This window comes from Camelus ferus, chromosome 20 (genome assembly GCF_009834535.1).
Source record: "Camelus ferus isolate YT-003-E chromosome 20, BCGSAC_Cfer_1.0, whole genome shotgun sequence".
NCBI lineage: Eukaryota > Metazoa > Chordata > Mammalia > Artiodactyla > Camelidae > Camelus > Camelus ferus.
Window position 1 is genome coordinate 28201430 of NC_045715.1, and position 19214 is coordinate 28220643.

The window sequence follows — 19214 nt, forward strand, 5'->3', positions numbered from 1 at the left end:
GCTCCATCTTCCTCACAACTCGCTCCTTAACACCTTCATTTCACAGAAACTATTTGCTCAAAGGCCTTTGCAAATTCTTTAGAGCTGAGTTCATCAGCCTTTTCTCAGTCCCCATCCACATCTGTTCTGCCTCTGTCATTGAACATGCACCCTCGGCTGCATTTTAGGCTACTGTTCTCTTCTGGTTTTCTTCCTACGTCTGTAAATATACCTTCTCTGTTTTCACACGTGTGTGTCTCTTCCTTGAAATGCAGACTCTCCTTAAGGTTCTGTCCACAACTTTCTTCTCAGTGATTTCACCTGTCCCTAGAACGTCAAGTAGCATTTCTATTCACTAATGTATTTTCATTTCCACAAACATTTTTTTAAAACAACTTTATTGAGATATAGTTGACACACCAAAAAATTCACTCATTTAAAGCACACAACTCAATACTTTTTGGTACATTCACAGAGTCCCACAAATAGTTTTGAATATAAAATCTTTCCATTTCATTGCAGAGGCTGTCTCAGGCCATTTTCACATTCTGATACCTGCATCACGGTATGCTACTAGTAATGCTATTTGCAGGATGAAGCTTCTGAACGTGTTTTGCACTTGTTTGTCTGTTTGGTATCAGTGATGATCATGTACTGAGCTATACACACGGTTTCATCCAAGTCTCCTGGTGATCAAGACTTGTAAGATGACGGACAGGGAGTTAAGGAGATGCCATCTGTGGAACAAAGCTAAGCTAGCTGGCCTACAAGGGATCAGACTTTTTGATTCATTAATCTAATACTCTTGCCAAAGAGGTTTGTGCCTAAAACCTAATCTCTTTTTCCAGAAGGATAGTAGGCTGGGGGCAAAGTGGCCAAAGAAGACTGAGCATATTAAATTCAGAGAAATACTGAATATACTGGGAGTGTGTGCGCTTGTGCGCACACACACACACACACACTCACACACACACTCACACTTAGAAATGTTACCTGTGACTCTGCAGAGAAGCGGCAGACAAGAGTGGAGGATAACCAGGCTGGCTGTGTAAGGATTCAACAGGTCTGCTTCAGAGCTAAGTAATTTGTGCTGCTTCCAGATCAAAGGGGCCAACCTGCTACAACCTTGTGCTGTTTAAGTATGATCTCCCTGACAAGCTACTGTTAAGCAAGGTCTAAACTAAAGGTTCCCTCTTCTACTCCACTGCCACATTGAAAAATTCTCTCTCTACCTCTGAGAGAATCAGGGTTACCCTTCAAATATCTGACCACCAAAATCATGGTTTGTCCCTGCAGTATGCCTCCAAACAGTTATGTTCTCTACAGCAGCCAGACAGTCATCAAAAATGTATACATGTCAAAGTGTATATATATGTCAAAATTTCTTGAATTGTGCCCTTTAAATATGTGCAGTTTATTGTATGTAAATTACACCTCAATATATTAAAAATTACACAGAAACACCTACACACACAAGTGAGTAATTTATCCCTAATGAAATAATGGATCTAGGCAGTAGCTCCTTAAACTACTAGGTGAAAGCTGACAGGAAACTTTACAATGGATGGTTAAGGCTGATAGCACTGGACTCTGCTAATCAATTTTACATTGAAAGTAGGACAACCAGATATCACACGCTTCCCTGATACAGCGCAACAAGAGGCTCACAGCAGCAGTATCCATAAAGTATGCTTGCTAAGAGAACTGAACCCGCGTCCAGCAAAGTCTTTGGATCTAACACCAGGTTATAAGTAATGTAGGAGATAGGAACATGCTACCATAAGGCTGCAATTAGCCAAATCACCAAATCAGAGTGTGGCAAATGCTACAGGATCAATGACCTAGAGTCTTTAATAAACAAATGACATGAAGGAAAAATGTGGGGGTGGGTGGATCTGCTATCAATTATAAGAAATCTAGAAACATATCAACCAAATGCAATGTGTGGTTCTTATTTAGATATTGATTTTTCTTTTCTTTTCTTTTCTTTTCTTTTGTTTGTTTTTTGGGAGGGGAAGTAATTAGGTTTATTTATTTATTCACTCATTCATTCATTCACTTTTTAAAGGAGGTACTGGGGATGGAACCCCGGACCTTGTGCATGCTAACATGTACTCTACCACTCAACTATACCCTCCACCCCCCCAAGATCCTGATCTGAACAAAAAAGTATAAAAGATATTTTTGAGGTAACTGGGGAAAATGCTTTAAAATACTGTTTGCCTCTACCCTATGCCACTCTATTTTTTAGCAGTTTCACTGAGGTAGAATTGACATACAATGAACTACATATATTTAAGGTGTACAACTAGATACCTTTTGACGTATGGAATATACTTGTGAAATCACCACGACCAAAATAAAGAACATGTCCCTCAGCCCCCAAAGTTTCCTGTCCCTTTGTAATCCTTCCTCCAGCCTCCCTCTCCACCACCTCTGGTCCAAAACTAGAGAAATTTAAACATAGACTAAGTATTAGGGAACTCTAAGTAATTATCAGCTTGATGTGATGGTGGTACTGTGGCTGTATCTTTTCAGTCTTTCTATGTTAGAGACATCTCTGAAATATTTACAGGTGAAATATTATGATGTATGGAATTTGCTGTAAAATACTCTAGGGGGAAAATGTAGCAGGAAGAGAGATGAAACAAGATTGTCAAAACATTCATAATAGTTGAAGCTGATTGATGGGCACATGGAGTTAATGAACTATTCTCTTTATTTTTGTATATGCTTGAAAAGTTCCATAAAAACATTTTAAAGACAAAGAAAGCAAACAATATATATTCTCTGATAGCAAAAGAAAACCTTAAGATATGAACCATTCACCAACTAGACAAGTTGTGAGACATCTGTCATTTTACCTCCCCACCAGCCACGACACACCCAGTCAAAGCAGTGTCAGTCACAGATCGCTTGCATAGTCCTTGGGTCTGGGCCTCAAGTACACCCTTTAGACTCAGGTGGCGACAGCTTTGCAGCCCCACAAAATTTCTTTCAAAAACTTCACCAGAATTTGGCCCACAGAAATTTCCTGAGTATCTTTGTCTTTTGGGGGCACAAAGTCACTTTAGTCATCTGTTGAAATGTACTTGCTTAGTCTAATGCTCTCTTTCTGAAACTACCTTCTTCATTAGGAAAGAAAGTCTCTTAATTTTTTTTTTTTTTTTTTTTTGCAATTCTGCTTCTTCCTCACTAACTCTGATCATCCAGGTGGCAAGGAGCACATCCTATACCTTTCTGAGGTTCACTGTAGTCACAGCCAACAGTAGTAAAAAATTATGTTTTAAAAAATCCAAATATTTCTGTCTGACTCCAGTCAGATAAAGGTTACTCCCAGGCCATGTGATGTCTGGCAAAGCAAAATTGGGCCACACAGATCCAGTACAATATTCACAAACATTGACCGACAGGTTGTATTCCAGCTGAGAATCTGGAATACATATTCTCATAGAAGCAATGCTGCGAATAGCACTCGGCCCAGTTAAAGGGCCTACTTGGCCCGTCACGTAGCCTTGCCATCGTCCCAGAATACTAGTGCTATCACAACGGAAGCTAACCATCAAATGCACTATTCTGAGAAAATTAATTCAAAGTTTCAACGTGAAATGCCAAGAACTACTTTCCCAGCTGCAACCCAGGCAGTGAGACTGGGAATCTCCCTCCTCCCACTTTCCCCACATGGCTGAAGAGGGCTTTCCACACATGGCCATTTGTATGGAAGACACACATATACGTTAGGAACTGCCTGCAGAAGGAAAAAAAGGAACAATTTCTGTGAATAGAAAATAAATCTGACTAGAATTTACAAATGGATCGTCAGGATTAGATGCCAGCATTCGTGATTTCAGCAGCTGTTCTAAGGAAAGGAAACCCCATCATTCTGATGTCCTGTTTCTTAAAATGACAGCAGTATATTTACTCCTGTGCCTTCTCCAACAATACACCAAAGCACATCTGTCGGGACGGAGGTCCATCATACTTTGCATGAATGGAGACACAACTTATGAGCACTTTATTTCAAGAGCAAAGAAGACAAATCTCCAAAAAGAAGAAGCTAAATACAAAGAGGTATTTGTTACATACACACAAAAGGAGAAAACTGGAGGCTACAAAGAAAACACTCAGGCACTTTAATTGAGAACAGGCCAAATAAATTATAAACTGGTCATATAACTGAAACCACCAGTAGTTTTTTGTTTTGTTTTTTAAAGAGGCAGGCCTATGTGTACAATTCAAAATACGTATATGAAAAAAGAAAAGGCATAGAATGGTGTATGTAATACGCCATTAAAACTGAAAAAACTACACAGGCACAATCTCTCTCTCTCTCTCTTTCTGTCTCACATGCAATTAAGAGGATAAACAAGAAACTGGTAACACCACATGCCCTGCGGTAGCAAACTGGGCGTGAAGATGGGAAAAAAACTCAGTCATCAACATTTATACTTTTGGGAGAAAAAAAATCACGTGTTATCTATTTTCAAAAAGGATACAGCACTGAGGAGACTATTTCAATAATCTTAAAAATTCAGGCATCAGCAAGATGACTGACCATAAGCACAGAGCATATATGGTTTATTACGTCTTTATTAGAAAAAAGGATTTAGGGACAGGCAGTCTAATGGTATTTATGGCATACGGAGAACCTAAGGGATTATATTCTAGAAGCACCAATCAGTGCAAAAGGAACCCGCTCCCTTCTCCACAAGCTTACCACCAGAGTGCAGACCTCTTCGGCTTGTTGCAAGGGGCTATAGAGCAGAGCCTCAGTTGGTAAGGGTCAATCACTGGAAATTTCACATCAGCCAAGGTACCAAGGTAATTTCTACTTTGCTTCCCCGGGGGGGGGGGGGGCACTACCGAAAATTGTCAATAGAAGGGAAATCTGTGGGCAGATTCCTTCAACTCTCAACAGGATCTTCCTTTCCTTTATGGACAGTTTCTAATGTTCTTCCAGCTTACTAGTCAGCAAAATCTCTTTCTTAGTACTCACCAGTGCCTATGAAGGAATGTGAGAGTAAGAGTGTGGGTATGTTTTGGGATGTGAAGCTGGATGATGGAGGACCCCTCCCTCCATACCACTCCAAGTATCAGAGGTACACTAGAAGCCTCGGTTTCTCAAGTCTGTAAAATTAGGGAGCAGTAAAAGAGTTGTTCTGAGGGAGACTCAAATGAGATGGCCGTGGAACTGTACTGTGACAGTGACTGACTCTAAACAAAGTACTGGCTGACTTGCCCACCTTGTCACTCATCCCCCAAAAGCTACTTCTGCTTTCCCCGGGCCTAGGGTCGGGCTGGCTAATTGAGCAGCTTACAGTAACCGACTGTCTGGTCTTGACTTTACCCAGACAGTTTCATCTTTTAAGGCATTCATTCTGAAATTTCTTAAACAAGAAATTGGAGGATATTTTTATATTAAAAATGAGAAAAATCACTACCCTTCCAAACAAATTAAAGAGTTTTATTATTTATTATCTATTTCTCTTAGGTCTTTAAAACATGTTTAATAGCATCACAGCACAAGGATAGTAAAAGTCCTATTAAGATGTTAAAAAAACAAACCCAGAGCACCATAAAATGCTGGCCATATAACTGAAACTGGCTCACACTCTCCAGCGGGGGTATGCCCACTGAATACTTACAGGTCCAACAGAGTGTGCTGCATGGCAAAAATATAAAAGGGGCCTTCTTTCAAATAAGGCATAGAAGGCATTTCAAAGACGTGAACTGTGCATGAACCCTCATCTCTCGTATAAGAATAAAGCAGAAGTACTTCTGGGAACTCAACTGTAGTGAGCTGGCATGAGCGAACAGAAGGCCTGTGCACACCCAGGCAACGAAATTCATGTAGTTTAAATCCCTAAGTCCCGGCTGCCTCTTCCCCTATTTTAAAGCCATCAGCCTTCTGGTCTGCCGGTGAGTCCCACCATTTGGATCAAGGCACTGACATCCTCATTAAAGGTAAATATAGAATTTTGTAAGGGAAACACATAAAGCCATTCAATTGCTAATGATTAAGTGCAGATTAGTTTACCATAGCAGGAAGCTGAAAGCAGGATGCTGAGGGACAGGACACTGCATAGCTAAATGCAGTAAGGAAGAAACTAAAGAGTGAAAGAAAAGTATGAATCAGGGCCTGAGACCCTGCAGAAAACTTGAGCCTTTAGGGGTATTGGATATCAGGGAGGGAGATCCCTAAGAAACATGAGAACATTGAATTCATTTTTCCTGCGTCCTTCCCATGCTGCCTGTAGTAACTACGCTGAATGTTGTCCATACCCATCAAGTCATATTACCACTCAGATATAATGAAACAAGGCATGTATGTGATTCATTAAGCGTAGCTTTGAACACATACGAATAACTAGAAAAGTAACTACTCTAAAGTTAAACTTTTCCTTTCTGAACATGTGCTGAGTCTGACATCTCAGTAAACTTCAGCTTGTTATTTTTAAGTCATGGTCACTAATAGCCAATAGCCAAAGGTCAAGTCCCCATCAAACCACCCAACTCGGCTACAGTCAATTTATCAAAACATGTATATTATCACTATACCTATCACTCACACAAGAACGTACCAGAATTAATAAGAACTAAACTGCTTTAAAGGAACTATCAGAAAAAAAAAGACATCTAATATTGGCAGAAGCAAAATAGTAGATTTACAAATTCCAAGAGACCAATCAACAGACCTCTAAGGGACCATTTTATGTATTACTAATTCTAAGAGGCCAGCTTATGAGTCTGCCAGTAAAGAAAATGTCTCACAGAACTGATCCCCATATGACCTGGACTTTAATGGAAAGGGGGGCAGGATCCATTAAGGTGCCGATGCCATGGAATAGGTATAAGTAATAAGGTATCTTCACTCTGTGATCATACATGGCAATGATATAAAATGTCTCCAAAACTGCAGATAATGTTTTATATTCTGAGATTGAAATTCAGAAGAAGAAAACTGAGTGGACACAATAATCCATCTGTTAAAAACACCAAAATCTTGAGGTCTGAGTGACTATGGAGTTCTGGTGACCCCCAAGCCCAATCAGTGTGAGCCAGGTATAACCTCAGAGAGCCAGGAAGAATACATCTGTCAATGACTGTCAGCCTGTGCGTGACCACAGACCGGAGGCCAGCAATGTGAGGGGGCGTCCTCAGGGCAATAATTAGGCAGTGCTCCTTCCACACAGCCGAGGAGGGGAGGTCCCCCAATTCGTAAATACAAAAAATGAGCCTGGTGATCTCACATATAGGCCTGATACCATTCGTCACTATAACCATTCAGCAGACTCGCTTGGCACTGATTCCTTGCACAGAGAACCAAAATGGATTTTCCATGTAGCTCGCCTTCAGGAAGAGAATACAGTAACCAGCAAATTCAAGTATTGGTGTGCTTACCAGTTAGATTTCTCACTGTAAGTGAATCTTTGCTCTGATTATTTTGACCGCGTAAGCCAGTTCCAAAGAAGCTGCTCAATATATCTTGTTCTCACAACTGAGAAACTGAACATTTAAAGTCTAGACCCTAGTTACGACTTCTCTAAGGCAATGCCACTGGGGGGCATGGAGTGCAAAGCCAGCTGGCTGGCATGCTCAGGGTGGCTCTCTATTTAGGATCTCTCCAAGCAGAACACATCTGGACAAAATTTGGGTGGGACTTGATACTTTTTGTTATTTTTATAATTAACTGGCATCATAAATAATTAAATCAATTACAATTATTAAACACATACTTCATGCAAGCACTGCTCTAAAACAATACATATTGTTTATTCTTCATGACAACTTGATGAGATGATTTTTAACCCCATTTTAAGTATCTTTAAACAAATAAAGAGGCTCAGAAAGACAAAGAAACCTCTCAAGGTGACACTGCTAGCACCTGGCTGAGCCGCACTATAGATTCCAAACCTTGCTCTTCACCCAGTGTCAGTGATCACTGTTCAAGTTTTAGATTTATACAGTCTGATGAAATGGCATCTCACTGTTTTAGTTTGCATTTTCCTGATTACTAGACTCAGGTTGAACATCTTTTCATATATCTGTTGGCCATTTTGTTTTTTTCTCTGTGAACTGACAAAACATAGACTTACCACTACACCTACCACTCACATAAGAACTTACCAGAACCAATAAGAACTAAACTGCTTTGACTGCACTATCAGGAGAAATCTAACACTGGCAGCAACGAAATAATAGGTATCACCTATTCCAAGAGCTCAACTAACCTTTGACTGTTTTTTGATTGGGTTGTTCGTCTTTTCCTTATTAAATGATTGGAGTTCTTTATATATTTTGGACACAAGGCCTCTGCTGTTAGATGTGTCGTAAAAATCCTCTTAGCCTGTGGCTTGTCTTTTGTGTAAGGTATCTTTTCTTATGGACAAGATTTATAGTTAATGCAATCATGTGATATACCATTTATAATTTTATATTTATGAAATCCTTTCTTATCTCAAGATAAGAAAGATTTTCTCTTGTAGTTTCTCCTAAAAAAAAAGTTCTAAAGTTTTACACTTAATGCCAATATCCACACTGATATCCACATGCAAAGGAATTAATCTTATCTTACACTGTATACAAAAATTAACTCAAAATGGATTAAAGACCTAACTGTAAGACCTGTAACTATACAATTCCTAGAAGAAAACATAGAGGAAAATCTTCATGTCACTGGACTTGGCAATGATTTCTTGGATATTATACCAAAAACACAGGCAACAAAAGCAAAAATAGAGAAGTAAGACTACATCAAACTAAAAACTTTTGTGCATCAAAGGACACAATCAACAGAGTGAAAAAGCAACCTACAGAATCGGAAAAAATATCTTCAAATCATGCATCTCATAAGGGGGTTAATATCCAGAATATATAAAGAACTCCTATAGCTCAACAAGAAAAAAATCAAATAACCTAATTTAAAAAACCAAGTAACCTAATTTAATTTAAAATCTAGTGTGCAAAGGACATGAATAGACATTTCTCCAGAGATGATATACAAATGGCTACCAAGCAATGAAAAGATGCTCAGTGTCACTTATCGTCAGAGAGATCCCCATCAATGAATGAACAGATAAACAAACTGGTGTATACATACAATGGAATATTATTCAGCCTTAAAAAGGAAAGAATTCTGACACATGCTACAACATGGATGACTCTTAAGGACACTATGCTAAATGAAATATGGCAGTCACAAAAAAAGAAAAATACTGTGTGATTCCACTTATATGAGGTACCTAAAATAGTCAAATTCACAGAAACAGAAAGTATAATGGTAGTTACCAGGGGCTGGACAGAGGGGGAAAAGGGTATAGAGTATTAGATCTGCAAGATTAAGAAGTTCTGGAGATCTGTTTCATAACATTGTGAATATACTTAACACTATTGAATTGTACACTTACAAATGGTTAAAATGGTAATTTTGCTTTTTACCACATTTTTACCATAACTGGATAAGATGGTAATTTTATGTGGTTTTTCCCAAACTTTTTTTTTTTTTAAGGAAAAGCATTTAGACATTTGTTCAACACAAATGAGACCTGTGACCTCAGAGTTTGTAGTCTCATAGGGAAAATGAGAACTAAACACAGAGAACCTGGAGAGGTAAGGGCACCTTGTTAGGCTGCCAAAGCAAACACTCAAAGCTTTACTAAGAAGCAAGGTAAACTACAGTTCAACTGGTATATTCCTCAACATGCTTCCAACTGATATGACTGATGCAATCATTTGGGAGTTCATTCTACTCCAAGGTAATTTCTTCTAACCCAAACAGGATCCAAACCCACCAGTCCAGGTTAATACATTCCCCAACTACTCTTTAGACCAATAATTTCACTGGCCGGGTAAGACTCCTATCTGTTTTGTTCTTGGGAAATGTTGTTCGTTACATCTCTCCAATGTTCTTGGTGTGAAATGTCCTTTCTCCTACGGTGATGATAACAGATGGCAGTTTGGGTTGGAGTATGTATGCGCATTTTATAGATATATGAAATTAACAACAACAAAAAAATCTAGGAACCACTGTTTTAGATAAAGTCCTCTTAGACCAAAGCCTTGGAGGGACTTTTAACCTTATGAATCTATAATTCTAAATGTCATAGTCCTCTAGCGAAGGACTATAATCCTAGAGAAGGTAATTAATTGCCAACACCAGTGTTGGGCTCTTGGCTATAGTTTCCTTTTGCATAGCACTATTTCCTTACTAAAAGCACTTTTATTATTTCATTTTCTGCTTCCTACATCTCTGTAAAATAGTAATGGTCCATATTTTTAATGTGTCATTTACAAATAAACTGGGAGGCAGTATAGCATGGTGATTGAAAGTCCAAGCCAAGCTGCTTGGGTTAGAATTCTAGCTCAGTCCTTATTAGTTATACATAGCCTTGGGAAAATAATCTCTCTGGGCCCAAGTTTCCTTATTTGTAACATGGGAACAATAACAGATTCTATCTCATAGGGCTGCTGTGAGAATTAAATGAGTTAGCATATGTAAAATGTTTACAGCAATGCCTGGCACATAGTCAGAGCTCAAGAAATGACAGTCAGTATATAAAGTGACCCTGTGACTTGCTCTAGATCATAAACTGGCAGTGCCAACAAATTTAAGACTATGACTACCTTGCTCTCTGTGGAGATTCTTCTTCTACTTGACCCACGTAGGTCAAATGTTCCAAAGATAAAGTATAGATATTACTCTTGTCTCTTCTCAGTCACCTTAAGTTAGGTTCCTGGACCCAGTTCAACGTGTGTACATGTGGAGGCTTCCCCACACCAATAAACAATTCTCGGGTAGTAACAGAGTGTCTGAGAATTCAATTCAATTCTAACACTATCTACTCAGAGATAAAATTATACTCCACAGGTAAAGGGCTCAGTCCTACAAAACCACCTCCACTTCACACAGCAATCGCAAGCCAGGTTGTTGCCTGTGCTTCTGACCAACTGGTTATAAATCAGAGGTTCCCAATGACTCCCTCTTTGGGTTCGATTAATTTGCCAGAATGGCTCAAAGAACTCAGAAAGACCTGTTTACTCACTAGATTACCAATTTATCACAAAGGATTTTAAAGGATATGAATCAACAACCAGGGGAAGAGATACACAGGGCGAGGTCCCAAACAAAGGGACTTCTGTACCTGTGGAACCTGGGGCCCTGCACAGTGTCACCTAGAAGCATTCTGGTTCCCCCAAAGTGAAAGCTCGCGGAATCCTATCCCTTTGGGTTTTTATGAAGGCCTCATCACATTGGCATGATTGATTAAATCATTGGCCATTGGGAATGGATTCAACTTCAGGCCCCTCTCCCCACCCCTCAGGTCAGGGGGTGAGACTGAAGGTTTCTACCCTCTACTCACAGGTCTGCTCCACTGGCAATCAGCCCCCTCCTTAGGTGCTTTCCAAAAGTCACCACATTAACATAACAAAAGACACCTTGATCATTCAACACCAAAGAAATCCCAAGGGTTTGGGGAACTGTGGGCCAGGAACTGTGGACAAAGGCAAAAATATATGAGAAATACATCCTGGTCATCAGAATGACAATATAAATCACAATATTGCACTCTTCAAGTAGAATCCAACTGTTGAGTTTCTCACAATCCAATCCTGCCATTTTAATGCTGCAGGTTTGTTTACAATTTAAAACTACCTTCTTTCAGTTTTCATATGAAAAATGTTTGCACAACTCAAAAGTTGACACACTTAAGGCTTTAAGAACTTGTAATGTTAATAAGCTCCACCATTTCCTGCAGCTTCTCTCTCAAGCATGCTTTCTGAAATTCCTAAGTAACTGCTGTGTGATGAGTTGAACAGAGATAACTCAAGCAGAAAAGGAAAAAAAAAAACACTTTGAAGACACACTAAAGCAAAACTTCAAATGACACAGAATCACTGCGGACTCAGAGAAATCACAGCAGCAGATAAACCTAGGGAGCCATCCATGAGCACCTGGAGTATTTCTTTCCGGAGAGAGGATGGCAGGTGCACACCATGCCAAACTCGGCACACAGTCTGCAGCTGCAAATCATGGACCAGCTAAGGCAGCTGGTGGGGACCCACTGGCTAGATAGCATTACTGGCCAGTGAGTGTCATCTTCAGCTACAAAGGCTAAGGTATAGCTCATTACATCTGTATTCTTCAACTGGTTATTTATCTCGGTGCTAAAATGACAGTTAGCCTCGAGGCATGTTTACCCATCTGCCTCAAAAATAAAAATAGAATCATACACAAAGGGAAAACACACAAAAGGCTTAATGAAATTTATAGAGTCCTATGATAGATTATCTCCTTTCAATCCTCTCTGTACCTTCCTATAGAAAACTCCTATAAAATCTGAGAGCAAAGTTAAATATGTTTTCATCAAGTCTGAACGTAGGTGTTTTTTTTTTGTTTGTTTGCTTGCTTTTACTCTGAGTAGCCACTCTTCCTCCACAGGGCCACGTGCTTCAGGAGAAGCTGAACCCCAGCACTAGCTCCAGGGGTGGGGCCAGTGAGGTCTCACCTAGTTTGTGCATGGCACTCCCTGGCAATGGTCACAAGTCCAGCAGTGGGCACGTGGCCTAGGCTTGCCAATCAAATCGAAGGGAAGGACATAATCAATGTGTAGGGGGGAGGTATGCTCTTAGTGCTGCCATCTGTCAGCTGTCTTTTTCACACTACTTGAATTTTGCTGGCTTTTCCTAAGTTGAATAATTTTATATTGTATCCTGGACATTTTGAATATTATGAGATCCTGCATCTCATTTAAATTCTAAGGAAAATGTTGCTATTGATTCTTGTTTTAGTGAGCAATCAACCGGGTTGGATTCAGGTCAAAAATCCCAACCAACCCTTCTGTGAGGTATGATTTAACTATCAGTTCCACACTCAGAGCCTTTGTAGAGGTATTTGGATCTGCCTGGCATGAGTACTACCCAGTGGCCAGTCTAGGACCCAAACAGTGATTTATCTCATAGTTCAATTTTAACAGTTTTTGGTATGCTGTTGAGGATCAGATCCATGCACGTGCTGCTGGGGGTGAACCATGAGTTCGCAAACAGCTCTTCGGGGTTGTTTTCCTGAGCTCCCCTACCAGGTACTTTCCAGTTCCTTAGAGCTTCCCTTTTCTGTCTTCCAGCCAGAAAGATGGGGCTTTTGTTATTGCATTCTATCCCATATTTTGAGGGCTAGACAGCAGGAAGACAAAGAAGAGAAAGAAAACAATGATGAGTCCCTTTTAGGACTGCAGCTTCTCCAACCAGAGAAGAAGGTCCCCTCCCTGAGGAGTCTTTGGCATCTGGGACCGCTGCCGCCATCACTGTCAGCACCAGCAGCGTAAGGTGGATGGCCTGGGGCCTGGGGCCTGAGAAAATGGGGGGACATTTTTTAAAGGAAGGGGTTTCAACCCCTCTTTCTCTGAGTGTCAGAAGTCTCCTTTCCCACTCAAGACAAAGCTAGAGGGTTTATCCTGCAGCTCTCTCTTTCCCTGGCTGCCGCCCACTTCCAGGTTTGGGCCGCATTCAGTGCAGGCCAGGGGACACGTGGTGGCACTTCAAATCCTGGTCTTCCGTAATCCGCTGGCTACTACTGACTTTTCAGAGTCCTCAAATTGCTGTTCCCTCCAGATTTTTAGCTGCATTCAGTGTGAGAGACTGGGCAGAGGGTGCTTACTCTGTCTCATCCAAACATGGAACTCTCCAGAGGCTATCTTTAAATGTAGTAGTCATGTATGATTACAGCATGTTTTACTAAAAAAACTGAAAATTCATCAATCCATAGGTATTTTTTTTTTAGGATGAGGTTCAAGTAGAGTTTTAGGTTAAAAAAAAAAGTAACTTGGTTTATAGAAAAAATATTAAGTAACTCTACAGATGTTACCGGAATGTGGTAAAAACCATGCAGTGGTATACAAATGTCAGAAGTTTGAGAAATACTGTTCTACAGAATAGAAGCCACTTTATTTTTAATGCTATTTCTATATAGCTCTATTGTTATAATAGCATCAGTATTTTTCATTATAAATTAACATAAACTACATGTGAACCTGCTTATATTATTTGCTTTACTAACTCACTTGTAGTTGTGTGCTTCTGGCTACTAGTCTACAGAACACTGGGAAGGAACAGGAAGGTCATTCAGGACCTGTAAACAAAGCTTTCCTAGGGAAGACGGGTCTGAGGGGCTCCAAAAGGCCAGAAGGTAGAAGGGAGTGTTACACACGAATTAGGCAGAAAGTAAAGAAGGCATGGACTCAGAAGTTATGTTCTTTCAGAAATTTGCCAAGGGAGTGGATGGAGGCTGATGAGAGGCTGTTGCTCCTGGCCTGGCTTTGGGCCCCAGACCTCCCAGCTGGGAACCCTGCAGCTGTGCCTGCCTGGCCAATGCCACTCACTACCAGGATGTCTGGGCCATCCATGGGTAGCAGCGAGGGCCACAATGGGAGATTCCGGCAAGGAACAACACAATCCCAACAATCTACCCCAACTCCTTCACAGCTTGATTGTAAATTAGTCCAACCCTCCTAAGAACTGGTCTCCCAAAATATGAATGGACCCTTCTGATACCACATTCTCCTTCAGAGTGCGTCACTGGACAAAGTCCTGCTAAGTGTTATCAGAAAACCCACCCAGCTTCACCATTCTGTGACATCTGAAGCTGGAGAAAGTGGTAAAACTGTCCAGACTACCCTCAGGTTTACATACATTGAAAACTACTGAGATGAAGCTCCCCTCTAGGAAACATGCTCCCAGGAAAATCTAAAAGATAATAATGTTTCAGGCATTAAAAAAAAAAATTATTAGCATTATAGGCAGAAGAAAACCTTGATATGGTGATGATCTTTACTTCAGTGACAGCTGTGAAAGAAAAATTAAGTGAAATGGCAGATCAAATAAAAACTGTAAGAGAAGATGAAAAGAAACAAAAGAAGCAGTAGAAGGAGCAGGAAAGCAATTATTTCAAGGCACTCCTGTTACAACTGAGAATTCCTTAAGTTGGAAGGCCAAGTTTGATGCAGAACTCTTGGACATTAAAAAGATTAAAATAATCTTTAGAGACAATTTTCGGTCATTTACATTTTGCATGTCAGTTTCTTTTTCCATTAATATTCTAATGGTGTTCCCAATCATCTGCATCTGGAAATGGCTGAAGTTGGTGAGTGATATGAAAGACATCTAGCCGCTGAGTAGGAGTCTGATGGTCACATTAGTTAACCTTCCAGTCATCTTTAAGTGACTCGATCTAATGAGCCAAGTAATCTCTTTCTGTGTAAAAGTCTATTAAACAAGTTACAGGGTCTTGGGAGCAACTCACCAGGCAATGAAAATCTCACACATATATGGACATTTTTCTTCAAATAATAAAAAACAATTAGAATAAATCTAACAGTTGGTAATGAATTTTTTTTAAGTTAAATTTCTTGACAAAAGCGGCACTAACTTTGAAAACAAAACAAGATTAAAACAACCACAGTAAGGGTAACCGGACAGGCCCACCTTTATTGCTTTATTGGGGTTCCAGGTAAAATTTAAAATTTGAAAAAATCCCAAACCATTTGGTGCCCCCCTTTTAAAAAATCAATAAATCACAAAATGTCAAGCAATTCCCATTCTATCCTCAGTACTTGTCATTGAGAAACAGCAGACAGAGCTCAACATCCACAGTAGCGACCATGAACTCTGAGACTCCCCTGAAGAGGGAGCTGTGACCACTGCAAAGGACTCCCAGGCTGGGATGGAAGCTCTGTGAGGGGAGAGATGCTCAGTTAATACTGAAAAATAAAAGGCTGTACTGAAAGATCCTTTTGGTCCTCCCAAAGTTGGGAGTAACCAACACAAAGAACATTCTGAATTTTGGACATATCAGTGGAGTCACTGGCAAGGTTGGATGGTGTTCCTTCTTAAAACCAAACCCTCCTTTCTCCTTTAAGAGCACCGTGGCTTTCTGGCCCACACTGGGGTCACTGTAATGTTCTGATGTAGAAACAAACCGCAGTAATTCTCACTTTAAATCTAGTGAAAAGAGTGGCCTTATTTTACATTTTTGCAAATCTTTTTAATGTCTGGAATAAGGAAGACAGTTCGATTCTGCTATCTGTTTCTGTACTCAGTTGGTTGCACATCAACCATGTTTTAGTATTGTTATGAAAATAGTTTTGACTTCTGAAAGAATCTCAAGCCTTTAAGATACTGTTGTAGAAGATATGTACACTAAGAGCCACAACTTTGATGAACATTCAGAAGGGATGCTCAAAAAAAGATGGAGAGAGGAGAGAGTCTGACTTTACAGGAAAGCCAAGACATTTTATCAGTACTTGTTGTTACTTTAAATGTTGTTTACTCTTTGTACTTCACAGTATTTCAACAGGAAATGAATTGCTATATGAAGAAAAGCCAGTGTCTCTCTGACAAGACAAACCTCAGAACAAAAACCACATACTATAACTCCTTCCAGTTCCTACATAAATGTCGATTGTTAATTTACATTTACTTTTCAGACCATCACTTATAAGTGACATTCTAATTATAAGACCCATAAGTCACCTTCCTCCTGTCACTTCTCTTGTACAACTTCCTGCTGACTGTCATTCAAATATTATTTAATAGGACAAAAGAGCAATTTCCAATTACCAATCAGTTCCAAACTGCTGCACAGTTCAATCTTTGTGTCTGCACATTTCTACAAATAGCAACGAAATGGTAATCTACAAATCAATTCACCTCTAAACATGTACTGGTCCTTAGCTAGATTCAGGTGATTTCTATCTACTACAGCTTGTAATGAAGCAAAATGGTTAAGCATGGTCAAGAACATAATTATTTATGAATCTCACGTCATCTTACATCATTATTTTCCCCAAACTTAAGAAGATACATGATTTCAAATTTTCTTTTCCACAAGCAAGTGGAAATAGATGAGTTACGGTGACTTTTTCAAGAGATATCTGGCTTTATTATCTTATTTAAATCCACATCCACCTTGGCAAATGTTCTGTTTATTACCAGGCCAGCACCCTACAGGTCAACAGCACAGGCTCTGGAGCAGAGGACCTGGTTTTGAATCCTGAAGCTGCCCCTTGCCATGTGACTTTGGGCAAGTTATTTAAGCTGTGCCTCACTTTTCTCAGCTTTTAAAATGAAGACAGTAACAGCATCTGCCTTGTAAGCGGATGACAGGATTAAATGTGATGATGAGTAAATGAGTAAAGCACTTAAAACAGTGCCTGACACATAATACTCAGTACATGTTAACTTCTGTTTTTGTATATTTGTCTTCTAAAATAGTCAACAGCAGACAGAATAGCCCATCAGAATCTAATAAAGCCCCAGAACAATACAGGAGGGAAATATTAAAAAGAGACAGCTGTTTTAGTGTCCTTCCTTCTTAAAATAAGTAATTGGTGGCACCTAAGAAAGTGCAAAGTCATGTTAAAGGTATCAAAGACATTTTCCAAACTATTATGATTCTGTGAAACAAGAAAAAAAGAAACTCAAAAATTGTCCTTCAGAATAGATTAAAGGAATCTTAACAGCAAATGTCACATAGCTATCTAGAAACAAAAGAATTGTGCATCCTGTTTTGACAAAGGTTCTTCTGTGGGCAAGGTGAAACAAACCATCACAGCCCCAAAAACAGTTGTTCATTAGTATATACCTGTGAGCATCCTTTACACCGTAAGATACGTAGCAAGAGTTGGAAGTGTATAACCGTATTCTCACACATAGTCTAGAGCATACTCTGAGAAAAATGAAGCTGGAAGCCAAAAAGAAAACGTTTATGAAAAAATTTAAAAATCCTTGCCACCATGGTTAACCTTATCCAAGGTGGTTTAACTCCCACAGTGTATCAGAAAAAGATTCATCTGTGGAAGTTTGGTACAAAAAATGCTAACTGGGATACCTATGAAAATTATAGCTAACATTTACCAAACACTCACCACATTCTGGGCATTATTCCAAGTTTTTTATATGGATTAACTAATTAATCTTCAACATTGCTATGAGATCAGCATTTTATTGTCCCCACTTTTACCCAAAGAATTGGGGCACAGAGAAATTAACGTGCCCAAATGTCAAGTTAACAATGCTAGTCAAAAACAATCTGGTTCCTAAGCCCAAGTTTTTAACCAGTAGGCAGAGATGAAGATTGCACAAAGACATATCATGCACTTAAGTACCTGGGAGGGGGCTAAGATTCAGGTAGGGGGTTTTGGTTATCTATAATGTTTGAATTACTGACAATAAGAATGTATGGACTTGTGGAATTTAAAAATTTTATATCTCACAAGTTTAGTCACCCCTTTTATTGTGGAATTCTATTTGATTAACAGCTGTCACACAATCTGCACTTGCCTAAATGAACTGGATCCTGGGGTGAGCCTAACGCACAGCAGCTGGCAGTATCTGGTAGCAAGAAGGGGTGGTTAGTACCCTTGACAGGTCATGACAGACACAGACTCTGTTCCACACACAGCAAGCTTCAAGACCTACCCTCGACTAGTTTCAGTATGGGTGCTGGTCTCCACACCCCATCTTTATCTTCAAATATGGCTGTGTCCCCTCTTAGCTTTAGTTAATTAACTGTACTGAAAAGTTCTCACGGGTAGGAAGGAAGAGAGTGGTGAAAGCTCAGAATGGCAATAAGACAAAGCTAGTGACTGATCACTCTCCCTAACAGTATACCGACCTCGGCCACCTGTTATAGACTGGTCATACGTAATACTATTATGAGGAGTTTTCATGAAGAACTTTTTATTATAGTTTTGTTTCTTACCCATTAAACAAGTTTTTCCCATCTTCCTCCATATTACTCCACAGCCATTGGTTAGGTTTCCTCTTCTCTCTTACCTACAGGGTTAGAATAAATCTGTAAGGTCGGGCTGATATACAGCAAGAGAAAGGCAACTTCATGAACTTTATAAATTAAAAAACAGGCTCAGTATATTACAGTGCAGTTTAGTGAACTCCCCCACATGCCCTCAAAATTGAGGTAAAGGAGTGAAAAAAGGATGTAATTTTTTTCAGCTAAGAGCAACCAAAGATTATCACTTATGAATAGACTGACCCATAGATGGAAGTATGAAAGACCTACTTCCTGAAAATTGCACTTCTGCATTAGTTTTAGATTTTAAAGATTATACATTGTCTTTGCATATAATCCCAAATTGTCAGAAAAGCAGAAACAAATTTATGGTAATAAAAAATAATCGAGATTCAAAAGCTAAAATTCTTTTCGCCTAAGTGAAATACATAAT

The 19214-nt window shown here is 39.5% G+C and overlaps 2 protein-coding genes across 3 annotated transcripts in view; both read right to left on the reverse strand.

Moving 5' to 3' along the window:
- The window catches only part of USP49 (ubiquitin specific peptidase 49), a 57418-nt gene that overhangs the window by 16268 nt on the left and 21936 nt on the right, over nucleotides 1-19214 (reverse strand). For both annotated transcript variants that reach the window (XM_032463053.1, XM_032463052.1), the window contains exon 2: nucleotides 18734-18807. The gene's annotated coding sequence lies outside the window, so the exon portion shown is untranslated. The remainder of the gene's footprint in view (nucleotides 1-18733; nucleotides 18808-19214) is intronic.
- The window catches only part of MED20 (mediator complex subunit 20), a 34430-nt gene continuing 30649 nt past the window's right edge, over nucleotides 15434-19214 (reverse strand). Inside the window, exons 5-6 of the transcript XR_004313590.1 lie at nucleotides 18734-18807; nucleotides 15434-15703 (exon numbers count right to left, since the gene is read on the reverse strand). The gene's annotated coding sequence lies outside the window, so the exon portion shown is untranslated. The remainder of the gene's footprint in view (nucleotides 15704-18733; nucleotides 18808-19214) is intronic.